At 46.6% G+C, this 18,849-nt stretch overlaps 1 protein-coding gene across 3 annotated transcripts in view; it reads left to right on the top strand.

Annotated features, from left to right (window-relative positions):
- LOC147884787 (uncharacterized) overlaps positions 1-18,849 on the top strand; it is a 175,130-nt gene that overhangs the window by 27,053 nt on the left and 129,228 nt on the right. The window lies entirely within an intron of this gene.

The following is an 18,849-nucleotide window of genomic DNA, read 5'->3' on the forward strand; positions in this document are numbered from 1 at the left end:
GTGTAACCAAACCTCGATCACATCAGAGCTGCGCTCGGTCATCCGACCAGCGTACTTCTCCGGTCTATAATTAGCGATATTGGGCACTTTGACCCTTGCGCGCTCTAAGGAATGTATACTGGGCTCTGGCTCTGCTGGAGCTTTGCCCTTATCAATCCTAGACGGTCTAGCCGACAAGGCTTGCACCATCTCCCTGATCTCATTTTGACCAGCATTCACTTGAAGCTGCTGGTTCATAATCTGCTGTAAAGCATCCTCTAATATCGAAATCCTACCAATCAAAGTAGGTGCTGCCTGATGTGACATCTGTTGTGTAGACTGTACTCTAGACTCACTAGGATTCACTCTTGAATTCTGTCCTTCTGCTTCCATAGGTTCACAGTGAAAGATGGGGTTTTTTTTTTTTTTCTTTTTTTCTTTGTTGTGTTTTTAAAAAAAAAAAATACAAAAAAGATAAACGACAATCCCTGTTGTATAGAACGAATTAACTGCAACTCAGAAATTTTTTTTTTTGAAAGAGGAAAAAATGCTCCCTGGAATCTCCACGCGATCCGAGTTCGTGCGCTCCTGACTTTCGCGGTTATGATCTCTTGAGAATAGCGATTCCAGAAAAATCACGTTAGAAGGTCGCGGCGCCCATCCTGCTCTCTACGCAGATGACGATATAGACGTCGACTTAAACTGCTCATTGCACAAGCATATGCGTCGCCCGTCTCTACTCCATGCTCGTGTTTTCACGACCCATCTCTGCTTGCCCACAACCAGCCAACCGCCTTACAAAGGCTAGGCCTTGTGGCCACAACGCCAACTATAGACCGGTATAGTCACCAAGGCTGAAGCCTTGCAACTAGCCCACACTTGAGGAGCGGAACAGACAGATTCAACGGGTTGCGGGCATCAATTTGAATCATGCACGTCACAATTCTGCTCACTATCCCGATTTCAAGTCCCAAAAAACAGTCGCCAACACTGCGTCACATCTGACCCTCTCCTGGCGCAGATCACTTGCTTCATCGATCTTGAAATCGATTCTTCTCCCAGGCCACAGCGCAACGCCTCACGGTGATCAGCACATCACCCACACCGATCGTCTACTGTCCGTCCACCTAGTCCCTTCACGCACAGCCTTGGCCTAGGTGAGGTTGAGCCCGTCAGCTTTCCGTCGATCTCTTCCTTGCCTCAGCTCTGATACCAAATATCACAAACTCTATCTCTAATTGTCAACACCTTTCGTCGTTCCTAGTACTAATTACGCCTGATCCTCTCTGGGATTTCGTTCTAACTAGTCACGGGCGATGGCTTTTCAATTATTCCTCCCAGCAAATTCTCAGGGATGTTGATGCGTCATATTACGTACATTTTTCTTCGTTATTTTCCATCATCCTTATCCTTGAGACCCTCAATTCCCTAGATAGTTCTCCTTGCCAAATGTCAGCATTTTGGCCTCTCCACTTGGTGCACCATTTTACCCCTCTCTTGGGGCACATTAAAACCCACTTGCCCCTTGGCATTATTGCACATTTAGGTGCACCTAGGCCTTAGCACTCAGAACTATCTAGTCAATGCCATTTCGCCCTCACCTAGGACCTTGGCAGTTACTTCTCTTGACCATTTCAATTACGCACATTAACTATTACAAAAGTTGGTCATCTAAGAGAAAATGCCCACCGATCTATCCGAGGTCATGCTATCCCGGCTAGAGCATAACAATAGTAGCCAATGCCCAATTGCATTCTCAGCCAAAGAGGAGTGCAAAGGCATGAAGAAAGAGCATTTACAAGAGCCGACCAGCAAGAATGCCACTGAAAAACAAGGCTTGGCCTGCAGGAGTTTTTTACATTTTCATTCCGCGAGGGATTCGTCGGTTGTATAGTCCCCCCACCTAGCTGTTAGCCCCAGTACCAGAGATTCCCTAGGCTAGTGAGTTGGGTTTCTCTAGAATAGGCCGGTTTTTCTTTCAGCCTTTTCCCAGTTTTTTCCATACTCAGCACCTTCGGGGCTGTTGTTTTGTATGAAGTTTTTCAAGCATTAATAGAAGGTTCCTTTCTTTGCAAAAAAGAAAAAAAAACATGCAAATATGCTGCTCTCTAGGTGCCCTGTGGCTCTCCCTGCCTCAATCCTCAACTGGTGAGACGAGACTTGCATCTCTCCTATGGCAATCCTCAGCGCATGGGTAACTTGCATGTCCTCCAGATATTGAATCAGGGGCCTAGAGGTTCAGTTCTCGGAGAGCCGATGGGAGCAAGTCTCGTTCCCAAGTGCTAGGTTTGATCCTGGATTGAGTCGCGGATGCGCGCTTGCATCATAGCGTAGCCCAAGGCCCAGTAGCAGATCCCAGGCCTCTAGGTGCCACTTGGTGGTATGGGACACAAGGCTGGTTAGGATCTGGTTGGGAGTTCGTGCCAGTAGCTCAGCTCATGGCTCAGAGGGGACATCGCTTGATTCGATCACATCCCGTAGATGTCATGGTTGGGTGGTGAGCAGCTTGCTCAGATTCCTCACGATTGGTGTGTTCTTGTGTTTGCTTGTAGATCATAGGTTTCAGGAGTGCTGGGGATGTGTCAGGAAGGCCGGCCTCTTATGACGTGTCATTCGTCAAAAGATCCTCTGTGCCTTAGGTGGCGTCAGATGATCCGAAGCCTGCTCCCGTGTGAAGTGGGCTCTCGCCTCTCTGCACTTGTCGTTGAACCAAGGGTTTTGGGGCATCTTCCCATCTCGGATCGGCATGGGTTGGGTTGTGGGAAAGGATCTGGTAGTAGCATCTTGTACCACAGAGACAAGGGTGTCGGAGGCGCTAGCAAGGTCTATATCATCTCCAAGTAGAGCCGGGAGCTCCTTGGCTAAGTGACTCATCTCCAAGTAGAGCCGGGAGCTCCTTGGCTAAGTGACTCATCTACACTGGGTCAAGGGCACGGTTAAAGTGGATTTGGATGCGTGTAGGCGTCCGGGGGGGTCTCCCTGTGGCTGGCATAGTGGCAAATATATGGAAGGCCAAATATGAGTGGCCAGCTCCGAGTGGGGGGGTATGGCAAAGTCGTGTATCCGTGAGACAAACTCTAGTGGGCCTAGTAGGATAGTCCATTGTACTAGACCCACCGCCATGCGGGAAGCAGGTGAGATGTCGTCCATACCCTGTCACCTATGGGGCATCTGCAAAGTGTCTCAATATCCCAAGCTTAGCTGCATCCAGCTCCGAGACTATGTGTGGATCTCTGTCATCTGTGAAGTCAAGCAAGCCCACCGTCTATTTCCTGTCCGTGCATTGAAATCCCCCAGTAGGAGCGTGTCTCCCTGTTTGGAGAACTCTATGATGTCATCATGGATTGTCTTATATGGGCTGTGTCCATCTGTAGTGACCTCTCGTGCATAGGATGATGTGTCTAGAGGGAAGTAGCACTCCACAATGAAGATAGGTCGAGCATCTGGAAATTGAACTCGTATCCACTTGTGGGGCATCTGCAGAGTGTCTCAATATCCCGAGCTCAGCTGCATTCAGCTCCGAGACTATGTGTGGATCTCTGTCATCTGTGAAGTCAAGCAAGCCCACCGTCTATTTCCTGTCCGTGCATTGAAATCCCCCAGTAGGAGCGTGTCTCCCTGTTTGGAGAACTCTATGATGTCATCATGGATTGTCTTATATGGGTTGTGTCCATCTGTAGTGACCTCTCGTGCATAGGATGATGTGTCTAGAGGGAAGTAGCACTCCACAATGAAGATAGGTCGAGCATCTGGAAATTGAACTCGTATCCACATGTGTCGTGCATGCTCCTCTATGAGTGGTCTCAGGTGTGATTTGAAAAGGGCAGCCACTCCCTCGGAGCCTCGTACTCTGCTATCTCTCCTCAACTCCCTCTTGTGAGCTGACTCCCATGTGTATCGTGTTACTGTGGACATCCCTCTCGCTGGGCTCTCGTGCGTCTCGGCGTAGAAGATCATATCTCTATCATTATGTGTCTCCAAGAAACCTCCTGGGTCAAACCATAGTGTGCCATTACAATTCCATACTGCTATTTTCAGTCCGGTGTGTGCACACATCCCATGGGCTCGACACTGTCATAATTCTCCCTCTTCCTTCTCCTCCTTATCTTCCTTGTCTCCTCTTTCTTGGATGATCACCCTACAATCCCTATATGCAGTCCATTTCCCCACTTTCCTCACTGCCATTACTTGTACCATACCTTACCTTCGGTGCTCCTGTTGTAGAAGTGTGAGGTCGTCATCCAGGTAAATCTTGGTTCCCTTCAAAGTCGCTCTCGTGCTCATTAGGATTTTTCTGTCGATGGCTGTCCGGAACTTCAGCACTAGTGGTTTTGTGATTGCCTCAGGTTTACCCATCCTCCAAGCTGTCTCGCAAGTGAGATTGACCCCCATTTTGGTGAACAGTATCTTGGCATCTGCCATTGGGGTGTCTCCCATTGGTAGGCCCCTCACCAAGACATTTAGCGCTTTGCTGTTCCTTTGCTTTTCCTCCTTAGGTGCTTCGGAGATGATCTCTTTTTTGGCGGTAGGTGTGCCTCTCCATTCCAACATCTTGGCTTCCCCCATGCTGATTTGCTGTTTTAGTTCAGCGTGTTTCCCTTGCATTGTGGCATGCAAAGCTGCAATATCTTTCTTGAGGTTGGCATCCTTTGCACAGAGAGAGAGAGAGAGAGAGAGAGAGAGAGAGAGAGAGAGAGTTTATTAAAGTCTTCGGAAGACCGATGGGTTTATGAGACTCTGAAAAACCTGATACAATGAGCTGTGGTAGTGGAGCTACTAAACGAGCACCCATACCAATGCAGAATGCAAAAAAAAAAGCAAAATGGCTTTACTAAATCCTAAGTACAACATAGTCATATCTCGACTATAGATATCAATCAATCTCAGCATCATCGTCGACATCATCATAACCATCATCATCATCATCATCAGCAGCAGCAGGACATCAAGATGGATGAGACTGTAGACGTCGAGGCATGAGGGCAGAAATAGAGCGCTGTCGCCCCCCCAAGGGTGCAGTCCTGGTACGTCTCCTGGTCGTAGCTCTACGTCTAACCAGGGCCATTGTGACCCCCGTCGGTCAGGCTCCGATCTTAAACAAGGAGGGGATGTCCCCAAGTATGATCTGTGAGTCAACCCTCTATCTGAGCTGTTGGGTCATAGGCTCCGGGTCACGGTCATGTCGAGGTCTCGCCTTGTGTGGTCTATGTGATCGGGCTGAAAGAACTCCGTGATAGTGCTCTGAGAGGTATCAGTCGAGGAAGAAGTCTGCTCCTGTCTCGGTGCTCGGAGTATCCTATCGCGGTGTCTAAGCACCTCATGAGAATGAAACCAGCCAAACATCGCTGGTTCGGGTAGGAGAGGAAACGGGCCAAAACCCCATAACTATCTTTGAAGAGGCAGTAGAAACGCCCTTGGATCTCATAGTAAACAGGACACTTGAAGATGAAATGCTCCTCTGTCTCAACCTCCTGCATGTCACACAGTGTGCATATGCGCCTCTCCTTGGGTAGCCACTTTGCTCTGCCGCTCTCAATACAAAGTCTATGTGAAGAGATCCGAAACTGCCCAAGAGAGATCCTCTGCGAGTGAAGTAGGTGAATCTGTGTGTATTCTGGTGGATCAATGAAACCCTCCGCTGTGATATGTAAGAAGTGATCTCTGTAGAAGCCCAGCTTCACTGGAAGATCACTCGGGTCCAACCAAGTTCGGAATGTGTGTAGCTGTAGTAGATCTTCATGGATAATCTGGTTGACCTCGTGTGATAGGAGGGGAGAGAAAGGAGTATCCATGCTGTACTGGAAAGGAGGTAGTCTGTCCATGTGGAGCCCTAGTCCTGCAAACCATCTCTCTATGCGTGCATACCAACACCTCTGGTCTCCCCTTGCTGCAAGTGCCATAGAAGAGGACAGTGCTAGCCATGGTATCCTGCTACGCTCGGATGTGTAATCCCCATACTCCCTGACTCGGTACAGATACGTAATGACCTGAAATGCAGCATCTAGCTGTAATGGGGGTGACCCAAACTCCGCCCGAATGATCTGGTGAGGGACAGATGGCTTACCACGGTTCATCCGTGATAACATGAGAACCTGTAGCCGCTCCACCCTGGCCCACTCTGTATCCAACAAGTCTGGTCCCCAGCATGGATTGCCATACATGCTTGCTGGGTGGGCCAATGAGTAAAAAAGCAACCCTTTGGTCCGTGGAGCCTGAAAGTGAGAGCGGAAGCACTGCCTCTCTAGTCTAGTCAATGAAGCATATGCTTTGCCCAGGCGTGCATGCATCGCGGGTCTCATAGTGAAGATGGGTCTGGAAAAGACGATCCCAAGATAAGTGTATTATGAAACTACCTCAACAGGGGACCCATCAAATGTGAAATGCTCATCGCGCATGACGGCTCGAGATGTGTTGAAGATCATAACCTTGGTTTTACCCAAGTTGACCTTCAAATCATGAGACACATAAAAAGAATGTAGTGCGTCAAGGTGTCTCTGGAGCCCCTCTGCTGAGGAAGACAAGAGAGCCACGTCATCTGCGTAAAGTAATATCCGGATCAGCGTGCCTGCGAGAGCAACCTACCCCACCCTGTGCGTGCATCATTGTCTCGAGCTTGTCGATGTAGAGGCCAAACAAGGTAGGTGATAATGGGCACCCTTGTTTGACTCCGATAGTGCTCATGATCGCGTCTGTCCATCCAGATCTTGTCCAGACTCTGCCTGAAACTCGCTCATAAAGTGCCATGACAGCCCAAATGATCTTCTGGTCGTAACCCAAATCCAGTAGGCATCGTATGAGGCGGGCTCTCGAAGCGGTGTCAAATGCCTTGCTGAAATCCACAAGCAACAGTAAACCCTTTGCTTCCGTGCCCTCGCCTCCTCGATGATAAATCTGAGCGCGAGAATATGGTTCATGGTCCCATGATCCCGCCTGAAACCGGCCTGTTCCACTGCTCTAAGCCCTCGACACTCTGCAAATTTGCTGACCTCAAAATCAAGTATTGATGCATAAATCTTGGACATGACATGTCCAATCATAATGGTCCTGTAGTTCTCCGGGGTCATGGGATCCTTTGCCTTGTGGATGGGTGAGATAGTGTTGATGGTCCAGGTGCGTGGAAACCCAAGCAAACAGCTTCATTAAATAGCTTGGCCAAGGTTGGGGCTAGGAGGTTAATCCCATATGCAATGAACTCAGTGCATAGTCTCTCGTGATCCTTCGCTCGGCCATTATGAAGTTTCATTACGGCATCCTTTACCCCCCCCCCCCCCCCCCCCCCCCCCCCTAGTGAAGAGGGTGCAGGATGTGGGGCGGCATATGTGATAGGTTAGGGGCTGGCTGATTTGGGATATCATAGAGCGTGCGTGCATAATCAGACCACACTTGAGTGTCAGTGAGTGGTGGGAGGGGCCGTCCCTCTAGAAATCTTCGCTAGAAGTCCTTAGAGTTGTTACTGAATAGAATGTTCAGTAGCTCCTCCTCGTTTGGACGCACGAAGTCAAGTTTCTTCCTGCGTACCAGATGATGGTACTCGCGTAGCGTCTCTGGTTCGCTTGGAAGGCTGTTTTTTGTTTCGAATCTGAGCTGATGGCGTAAAGCCTTACACTCATCATCGTACCAGGTATTACAGGGTACGGTCCTAGGTGGTGGTGGGCGGGTGGTGTGGGGGAAGGCGTGAAGAGCAGCCTTGTGTAGTGAGCGAGTGACTAGGGCAGCTCGATCCTCTAATAGGGGTATAAAGTCAATGTATGCTAGAAGTATATGCAGATGGCCAGAGTAAGTAGGTGAGTGATTGCGATTAAAGCGTATATCATGGTAGGTGGATTAAGAACTCAACGGGGTAGAAAGTGCTGTGCGGCGGGGGGTAGAAATACTAAAGAAAAGATAGGTATGATCAGCCCCTGGAGGGAGAGGTGCTACGATAAAGTCAGTGATGCGAGATGTGAAGGCAGGGGATCCCATGATGTAGTCCACAACACTGAAGCCTCCCCCATGTGGAAAGCAAGTGAAGCCACCTGAGGCGGGCCATTTGTCAAGACCATTATAGATAATGAGATCATGCATCTTGTCGAGGTCTAATAGGGCCTGCCCGTAGGATGTGAGCGGTCCTCAGCCGAAACTCGTAGCATACCTGCCTCCTCAAGGTCAATGTCTGGCAGTAGAGTGGAATCATCCCTGAAGTCGAGGAGTGGTGCCTGACGAGCGTTTGTTCTCGCGTTGAAGTCCCCAACTAGGAGGACTTCCCCGCGGCTAGAGAAGTCAACAATGGATTGATAAAGAGCAACAAATGGTGATGTCTCATCCTCCCCTCGAATATCTCTGGCAAAGCGGGAGGTCTCGGGGGGAAGTAGCAAACTGCAATAAACAGATCCCGGCTATCCATGTGTCGAATCCGGATCCAAAGAAACCTAGAGTGTGGATCTCTCTGCTCCACTGAGATGGCCCCCAAAAGTGTGGGAGAGAGATTAAGATTAACGTCCACATGCGGCCTCGTGGGCCTATGGGACAAAGTGCGGAATACACCAAAAGGGAAAAACTCATACAAGCCACAAAGGGCTGGAGAAAAGGGCGTGCTAAGGCCCTTGCTGAGAGAGTCTGACAGAGTGTGCTGTAATCAGTGCGTTGTTTATCATTGAAGGCCTTCATACGGGTTTTATTGGTATTAGAGTAGAGGCTCACATACTTCTTAGGTTGTGATGATCCAAGGCACAAGGATCGAGTTTTGCTAAACGACGACGGTGCATACTGAAACGTAAGCATGGGCGTTTTCCATTGAGGACCATTAGCTGGTCTTGCGCTATGGTAGATGCATTCGGGAAGATATCCTCTGCTGACGTTGGATCACGGAGCCAGTGCTCGTGGTGCACTGACGACAGACCTTACCGGGTGACATCTAAGTGCTTGCATCGGTCTAGAGAGGGAAAAATTCGGAGAGCCCTAGACTTTCGATGACGATTCATCTTCTCGTTTTTTGGTTTATCAAAGGCGTTTTTTTCGTGTGGTCGCCTATGAGTGAGTAATTGCGCCTGGATGTTGTCGGAGGGAAGCGAGCTTCTGTGTACGTGCTTCCCATTCTGAACGCTTTCACACCGGTTGAGTCTCTGAGGAGATGTGTTCTACACGCACGCAGTATCCTGCTAGGCCATTGGTAAGGCTTGTGTGACGACCAATTGATGCTAGCAGATGCGCCTTATTCTAGCAAGCACGTTTCAGGGTGCTCACCCACAGAGAGATGATGTGGCAGGCAAGACAGACACGTGGCCCTGACAGGTGGCAGACATGGCACCGACACGGCTCTCACGTGGTAGGTTACAAAGCTGACGTGGCACACACGTGGCAGTGTAGGGGAGTAGTGACACGTGGCAGACACATGGAGGTGATGTGGTAAACCAGCTCAGACTATAACCAATTAGGCCAACTGTCGTGGTCTAGTCTGACCATAGTTGGTTAATCTTGGTTAAAGCTAACCAGTCCATTGAGGCTAACTATATCACAGTCAGTTGCAGTTAAGCAGACCACACTGGTCTAGTTAACTCGACTCCAGTCTGGTTTAGTCACTCTGGTCAGACAGCCAACTCCCTTAAAAAAAAACAATGTTTACCTGTCAGCCCCAACCTGTCAGAGAAGAGGAGAAAAAGGGAAAGTAGATGCGTTTTTGAGACTAGTTGCAGTACCCAATAAGGGGCAGCGCAGCAATTAAGGTGTAAGACACATGCCTTGAGGTGACAACTGACAATTAGTTGTTGGCACAAGTTTGGATTAAGTTGTGAATGCAATACACCTCTTGTTGAGGCATTTTGACTTTGAAAACAAAACGATGTGTGCATTGGTTTCATACTTTTTGTGTGAGGGTTGTCAAAATGTAGGCTAAGTTTGCAGAGATGGCTTCGCAAGACCATGCTCATTCTTCCCATGAGGGAATTGCACATATCAGGCGCAGGAAGGGGGCATGCAATCTAACAAAGAGAGTTTCTATAGAGGAGTGCTTGCTCAGCTAGTAGAGGCAACAAGGAATCAGTTGTTTTACAGATTGGTACAATCTCTTGTTTTTACAGATTGGTACAATCTCCAAAGGGATCTTCGATGACATAATCCTCTTCTCTAAGTCCAAAGAAGAGCATAAGCAGCATCTTGCTAGATTTTTCCAAGAGCTGTGAAATCATCAGCTCTATGCAAACAGCAAGAAAAGTGATTTTTTCTTGGAAGAGATCCACTACTTGGGGCATATAATTTCCAAGGATGAAATACAGATGAATCTGGCAAAGATCTAAGCGATCTAGGAATGGCTAGAGCTGAAAGCTGTGCATGAAGTCCATAGTTTCCTAGGCCTGTGTTCATATTACATAAGATTTATCAGGCAGTTTGTGGATATCGTCGCTCCACTTCATGATTTGACGAAGAAAAATTGAGTTTTCAAATGGGGTACTCCGCAGAAGAAAGCATTTACTACACTCAAAGAGAAGCTGACGACAGAGCCAATTCTGTTAGTTCGTGATTTGTATCAGCTTTCAGATGTGGATTGTGATGCCTATGGAGTTCTAGTGATTTGCACACATAAGTTACAATTAGAAGAGAAACCAAGAGGAAACAGTGAGTGAAATACATATAGTGATAGTAATTGGACTTCTGAAGAGCAAATCATCTCAACGCATTGTGGATGGCCACTTGAGCTCAAAGGGCCCATATCACATTGTAGTCATTTCCACGCACAAGTTACAATTTGATGTGAAAACAAGAGGATACAGATAGAGAGGTATTTTTATTGGCCAGCTATGCGAAAAGATATACATCAGTTTGTTAAAGAATGCCTCACTTGTCAATAGGTCAAATATGATAGGCAGAAGGCACCTGGCCTACTTATGCCTCTTTCCGTGCCAAGGCACCATGGGAAAGTATTGCAATGCACTTCATTTCTGATTTGCCAAGATCGAAATTAGGGAATGATGGCATTTGGACTATCATTCATAGATTCAACAAGCAGGCTCGTTTCATTCTAGTATGCAAAACTCTAAAGGCACACATCATATGGCTAAATTTTTTATGGCACAGATCTTTAAGCATCATGGAATGCCAAAGTCCATTGTCAGTGACTGAGACCTCGGAATGACCAACCTACTCTGGAGAGCCCTATTTGATAATATGAGGATGAATATGAAATTTTCTTCTTTTGATCCCCAGATAGATAGTCAAAGCAAAGTAGTAAATTCAACAGTGTTGGATTTATTGAAATGCTATGTAGCTGACCAAAATTTAGATTGGGAAAAGTTCCTTCCACCGGTGGAGTTTGCATATAATGATACTGTTCACAGCTCGACAGGGAAAGTCCCCTTTGCGGTCATTTATGGAAAGGTGATTCTGCCACCTATCCTGAGGACCAAATTTGAGATTTTTGCAGATATTAGTTTGTCAGAGCTGGCCAGGGAACTTGATGTGGAAAAGTGCCCCAATTCTTGGGCCTTTTTGGGGGTTGTTTGGACAAATAGTGAAGTTTTCAAAAGAATGTGTCTTTGAGGGTGACCAAAATCCAATATTGATCCCAAAAATTGGAGAAACAGACAGCTTTCAGCTTGGTTTGAACAGCAATAGAAAGGTCTCAAGTAAAGCATAATAAGCATAGGAGACATTTAGATCTCAAGAGAGGGTATTGGGTACTTTTAAAGTTTGAAAAAGCCAAGCTCTGCAAGCTTAAGGGAAAAGAAAAAGTGTATGCTAAGTTACCTCCAGGTATTATGGCCCTTTCAGGGTTACAGATGAGATTAATGAGGTTGCATATGGATTGGCATTGCCAGAGCATTGGAGGATTCACAATGCCTTTCATGTGAGTCTTCTAAAGAAATATCAAGGACCGTAGTCTACAGAGCCAGTAACAGAGGATCCACTGGAAGTTGATGAGCTGGAGGAGGTTCTTTAGCCAGAGCAAATTGTGTACCATACTGTACACAAAGGCCCCCAAGGCAAGGATTTTTAGAGATACCTTGTAAAATTCAAGAACTATTCTGCATTGGATGCCAAGTGGATAGATAAAGACATGTTGTCTGATCATCCACAACTTTTGGATATTTACAAGGAGACTTTTCGGTTGAGGTCACTACTCCCCTTCAGGTAGAGACAGTGGTACCGTCCCCGGATCTCATAGTAGGTTAGGCAAACACAAAGAAAATGCTCCTTTGTCTCAACCGCCCCCATCGTACATAGCATGCAGACCCGCTGCTCTTTGGGTATACCCGTAGCTCTTCGTGCCTCGATCCTCAGCTAATGGGACGAAACTTGCATCTGACCAATGGCAATCCTCAATGCATGGGAGACTCCTCTATCCTTGAGATACTGGGGTTTGATGATGAATCCCTTCTCTGATACTCTCAAGAAGTGGTCGCGATAAAATTGGGTCTTGGTGGGGAGCTCTTGGTCCTCCCCCCAAGTCCGAGATGTGTGAAGCTGGAGGAGGTCTAACCGTATGATATGATTGATCTAATCTCGCGAGATCAACTCAAGAGGTGCATCCATGCTATACTGAAAGGGGGGAAGCCTGTCCATCTGGATACCGTGCCTGGCAAGCCATGTGGATATGCGTGCATACCATGTGTCTGCCACGCTCTCTGCTAGTTGTCTAGATGACTCTAGGGCCAACCTCGGAAGTCTTCAGTGGGTCAAGTCACAGACTCTGTGGATGAAAGTCACTGTTTGAAAGATGGCATCAACCTGGAGAGGTGTCATGGCGAACTCTGCCTGTACTATCTCAGGTGGAACTGAGGGCTTACATCGGATTCATCCTGGATCCCATCGTCACCTTTAGCCGCTCGAAGCTCCTCCAGTCTATCCTTGGAAGATCGCATCCCTAGAAAGGTGTTGTATACATGACAGTCGGTTGCACCAGTGTGTCAAAAAGCCAGCCCTTCGTCGGTGGATTGTGGAAGTGCGCCTGAAAACACTGTCGCTCTAGTCTAGCCAAAGCACTACGCCCTCGTGTGAGCCATGCCTGGGTTGCATGTGACATCGTGAAGATGGGTCCTGTGAAGACTGCTCCCAAATATGTGTACGACCGCACTATCTCCACTGGCTCACCACGATAGGTGAAACTAAGGCGGTGAAATATTGATCGTGAGGTGTTGAAGATCATCACCTTAGTTTTCACAAGGTTGACCGTCAGGTCGTTCTCAGAACACCTCTAATGCCTCCAGATCTCTCTGCAGCCCCTCTGCCGAAGAGGATATAAGGACTATATCATCAGCATATAACAATATCTGTATGAGGAGATCACCTAGTAATGAACCATCGTCCCCTAGGCGATCTATGAAAGATGTGATTGATAGAATTATTGTTATGATTTAGCAGTGACCAATGTATTGTAATAAGTAGGTTAGGGTTACTTTTCCCTCATTTAGAGGTTTTTTTCCCTAACCACAGTTAGTTCACTAACTACGGTTAGTGAAGGATAAGGTTTTGTCACTTAGACAAAACCTATCCCACTCTTCAGTTGTAACACACTCTTCTATTTGCAACTATTGCTTGCAGCTCTCACTATCTTGCTCTCACACTCTGCTCCCTCTCTCCCTCTACAACTCACATTTGGTATCAAAGCAGGCTTAGCTCTCGGACTTGTTTTCTCATCCGCAAGCTTCAGTCCTTTAGTCCTCCATCTGTGTGCCATTTCGTACAGCTGCCCGTGAACAAGTCCGTACAGCCATTGTTGGCTGTTCCGTACGTCAGTACCAGGCCCAGCCGCCCTACGCCATTCTACAGTCCATGAGCGTCAATCGTACAGCTGCCCTGCGTCGTACACCGATTCGCTACTGTCCATACCAGCTTTGCTCCTCGATCATAACAGACCGTACGTTCACTGCTCACCGTTCGTACCTGCACCCAGAACGCAGAGTCGGCAGACCGTACAACGAACAGCTCCCAATCTTGCAATCCGTACAGCTGTACGTTGATAGCGCATTCCGCACACAGGGCGCACACTCTCTCCGTACAAGCGTACGGCGCTGTATAGCTTGTAGCCCATCCGTGCGTACAGCCCGTGCCGTCAGGTTCGTCCGTACATCGCTCGTACAGCCCGTTGCCTGTACACCATACATCGTTGTACAGCTTATCGACGTATCTTCACCGTACAGCCGTAATGTTCCGTACAGATCCGTACATCCGTACAGTCCGTACATTGTACAGATTTCGTACTGACAGTTCCGTATTGTCAGTTCCGTACAATCTGAGAGGTCGTACTTTCTACAGATTCTTTCTTTACAGGTGGACTCTGGAAGGTGTTTCGTGACAGGCATTTTGCAGGGAGCCATTCAAATTCGAGGCAGAAATTTGCTTTGCAGGCCATTTTGTGGGCAGATTTGGACACATTTTGTGTATTGGGAATTTTGTCAAATTTGGGGCTTTTGCATTTGTTGCAGAGATTGCAAAAATTTGGGGCTTTTGCAATCACACTGCAATTTTGCAGTGAAATTTGGGGCTTTTGCAGGCAGAGAGCAATTTATGCAACATTTGGGGCTTTTAGACCATTTGCCCCTTTCTGGTTGCAATTTCAAGCCACAAATTGGGGCTTTTGTGTTGGGAGAGCAATTTTGCAGGTTTCAGTTCACACTGCCTTTCTATGAGTGTGTTGAAGCACTTTTGGCAGGTTTTGGGAGAGATTGGATGCTCTGGTAGATTTCTGACAGAGACATTACAGAGTTTTGAGTTGCATTTTCAGCCAGTGTTTGGCTGTATTTTTTTGGGAATTGTGCACTCCATTCCCAGCAAGGGAATTCAGATTTGCATTTGCTGTATTTTCTTTCTCAGACATGGCCCATCAAAATCAGATTGATTTCCAGTTCAGTGGTCTCTCACAAGAGGATACACTAGATGGTACCAACTACTCCCTCTGGAGTTTTAGGGTATGCAATATTCTGATTTCCCGTAATTTGTGGGACTATGTAAATGGGGATGAGATCCGGCCAGCAAATGTGGCACCTAATACCCCTCCCCAGCAAGGAGGAGGCAGAGGTCGTGCACAGGGTATAGCTGCAGCACAAGTTATTGGTGCAGTTATACCTACCACTCCAGAGCAAAAGAGATGGGATTCACGTGATGCTTTAGCTTTGTCGTGTATTTCTCTTTCAGTGAAAAGATTCATCATTGCGCATATCCGGTCGTGTAAGACCTCAAAGGCAGCATGGGATATTTTGGAGAGCATGTATGCAGCTCGGAATGATGCCAGGGTGTCTTTTTTGAAAAGAGAATTGTCTCATACGCATATGGAAGAGGGTGACTCCATGTCAGTGCACCTCACAAAGCTACAGGATTTACGAGAGCAATTGCTGAATATTGATGAGATCATTCCTGATTCAGAGATGATTACCACTACTCTGAATTCTCTTCCTGAGTCTTATCTCAGCTTTCATACCTCGCTGAATTTGTCGTTGAGGGGGGGTGCAAATCCTCTCAATTTTCACGAGTTGATAGGACTTCTGTTGCAGGAAGAACAGACCAGGAAAAACATGGCTTCACGAGCAGGTGAACATGCCATGCTTTCAAAATTCAAGCCTAAAGTAAAGGGACAAGCAAAGACATAAGCAAATCAGCCTTCCAGTGGTTCAGGACAGCCTCCTCAAAAGGCTAAGGGTGATGCAGGTAAGCCCAAGAAGAAGGGAATATGTCATTACTGCAAAAAGCCAGGTCACTACATTGGAGAATGCAAGAAAAGGCTTGCAAAAGAAAAGAAAAACAGCTCCGGTATGGCTGTTTCAGATTCAGCTCCTCATGCATCTGACAATGAGCAAGCTACAGCCAACTTTGTGGAGCACGACTATGCCTTCTTGTCTTGCATTTCAGACTCTCAGTTGGCTGCTCCGGATAGTACAGCCACTTGTAATGATGACTCTTATGCTTTACTGACATGCAGTTATGATTCTTCCAAGGATGCATCAGCTTTCAGTGTCTGAGACACAAAATACATGGTATTTTGATAGCGGTGCCTCAAAGCATATCACTTCCAGGAAGTGTCTTTTCACATCTCTGCATCCACCTCCCATTGGTAAAAAGGTCACATGTGCCAATAACTTCTCCTATTCAGTTCGTGGTACAGGAGAAGTTGAACTTACAGCCATTGATGGCTCAACATTCAAAATTTCTGATGTCTTGTATGTGCCTGGTATCACAAAAAATCTACTTTCAGTGTCCACTTTTAACAGAGCTGGATTTCAGGTCATTTTTGAAGATGACAAGTGTGCAGTCCATGAGAGAGAGAATGACTATGCCTTGAGATTGTCTGGCACTTTGTTACGTTGTCTTTTTCAGCTTGACATGTATGAGAAAAGACCAATACATGCTCTTGCAGTTTCCACTCCTACTGCTGCTATGCAGAATGCAGAGTTATGGCATGCCAAATATGGACACATGCATTATGGCAGCTTGATGACACTTAAAAAACATGCTATGGTTGATGCATTGCCTACTCTTGAAACACCTCCTCCACATGCTTGTGAAGGGTGCATTCTTGGTAAAATGCACAGATTTCCTTTCAAGAAGGATGGATCAGTAAAAGCTGTTCGAAAATTACAGCTTATCCATAGTGATGTCTGTGGTCCCATGAGGACTCCATCATTGGGTGGTCATCTTTACTTTGTCACTTTTACAGATGACTACTCCAACTACACTTGGGTTTATGGGCTGAAACGCAAATCAGAAGTGTTTATGGTTTTCAAACACTTTGCAGCCATGGTTGAAAATGAATCAGGACTCAAGATACAGACATTACGCACAGATAGAGGAGGGGAGTATTTGTTTGCAGATTTTGATGCATTTTTGAAAGACAAGGGCATTGCACATCAGCTTACAGTGAGGCTAACTCCTCAGCAGAATGGCAAAGCTGAGAGGAAAAATCGTACTCTTATGGAGATGGATAGATGCATGCTAAAAAGCAAAAAATTGCCTCATAAATTTTGGCTTGAAGGTCTCATGTGTGCCAATTATGTTTTGAATTGGGCTCCCACAAAAGCTTTGAAGACCAAGACTCCCTATGAAGTTTGGCAAGGGAGAAAGACTTCTGTGGATCATTTTCGTGTTTTTGGATGCCTTGCATATGCTCATGTGCCCGTTGAGTTTCGGCATAAGTTGTCTGATAAGGCAATCAAATGCATTTTTGTTGGGTACAGTGCAGAGAGCAAGGGCTACCGTCTCTACAATCCTGTCACACGCAAGATTATTGTCAGTAGAGATGTTATATTTTCAGAAAATTCAGCTCACACTCAAGCTGAATTTGATTTGCCTACTTCTTCCGATGATGTCTTTGAGGGATTACTACCCAAGGCAATATAAGTGTATTCAAATATAAGTGTTTCCAAGGTAATATCCCTAGGCCTCAAGTAATCTTAGCGAAACCCATTGGTTGTGTATCTGCCTTGTTGGATGGTGTCATTTTGTTCTCCGATGTCAGGGTTTGTTGTTTGCATAATGGGGTGGCTTTTGATGTCGAGGTTTTGCTGGAAACCAAATATATGTTTCACCTTCAAAGTACCCTTGGGCCTCTAGTAGATCCTTTTGGACCCACACTTGCTTGGTTTCTCTTCTTCTTTGTTGCCTTTGTTACTGGTGAGGCTCTTGTGGAGGTTAAGAGATGGAAGTAGACATTGATGCTGATGCTTGAATGTTGGGCCGGTTGGCTGAAACAAGCCCCACGTGCATGGTATGCCAAAATTCATGCCTTTCTGACCAGCAAGGGGCTGCACAATAGTCCAACTGAGAGCGCCCTCTACATCAAGAAGGATGGGGGGGATATTTTAGTCATCATTCTTTATGTAGATGACTTATTGCTCACAGGGTCAAATGAAGATAATATTGCAGATTTTAAAGTTGAATTGCTACTTTTAACATGTCAGATTTGGGGCTGCTACACTTTTATTTGGGGATCCAGTTCACTCAAGAGAAAAGTGGCATCGCTATGTCTCAATCCAAGTATGTGTAGAAACTCTTGGACAGATTCAACATGCAGGATTGTAAGCCCATAGCTACTCCCATGGAGCCGGGGTTGAAGCTTACAATGCACGATGCAGGTGAATCAATTGATGTCACACTCTACAGTCAGGCTGTTGGATGCCTCATTTATCTCTGCAATACACGACGTGATATTCAATTTGCAGTTTCTCAGGTGAGCAGATATATGCACAGCCCAAAGACTATGCATTGGTAGGCTGTAAAACGCATCTTCCGTTACTTGCAAGGTACCAAGTCTTTTGGCTTGATGTTTCCCAGGGGGGGTGACTTGCAGATGCATGCCTACAGTGACTCAGATTGGGCTGGAGACTATGACACTAGGCAGTCCACAAGTGGCAATTGTTTCTTTTTGGGCAAAGCTTGTATTTCTTGGTTGAGCAAGAAACAATCTATAGTGGCTACCTCTTCATGTGAAGCTGAGTACAGGGCAGCTTTCACAGTGACAGTTGAATGTGTTTGGTTGCGTCGTTTATTTGCTGATCTTCATCTTTCATTGGAGGGTCCGTTTCCAATTCTCACTGATAGTCAGAGTGCCATTGCAGTGGCAAAGAATCCTGTGTTTCATGCTCGCACGAAGCACATTGAGGTTCACTATCACTACGTCAGAGAGAAGTTGCATGCAGGAGAGATCAGTATGATCTATGTGTCAATACATGACAATGTTGCAGACATTTTCACCAAAGCACTTCCACGTGAAAAGTTTGAGGCATTTCGCATTGCCCTGAACTTATCTCCTTTTGGTGATTGATCATTTCCTTGTACATGACATTGGCACTGCAGGGGGGTGTTAGAATTATTGTTATAATTTAGCAGTGACCAATGTATTGTAATAAGTAGGCTAGGGGCACTTTTTCCTCATTTAGAGGTTTTTCCCCCTAACCACAGTTAGTTCAC

Source organism: Dipteris shenzhenensis, chromosome 26 (assembly GCF_047967505.1).
Source record: "Dipteris shenzhenensis isolate YYH24624 ecotype China chromosome 26, Dip_SZ_1.0, whole genome shotgun sequence".
NCBI classification, from domain to species: domain Eukaryota; kingdom Viridiplantae; phylum Streptophyta; class Polypodiopsida; order Gleicheniales; family Dipteridaceae; genus Dipteris; species Dipteris shenzhenensis.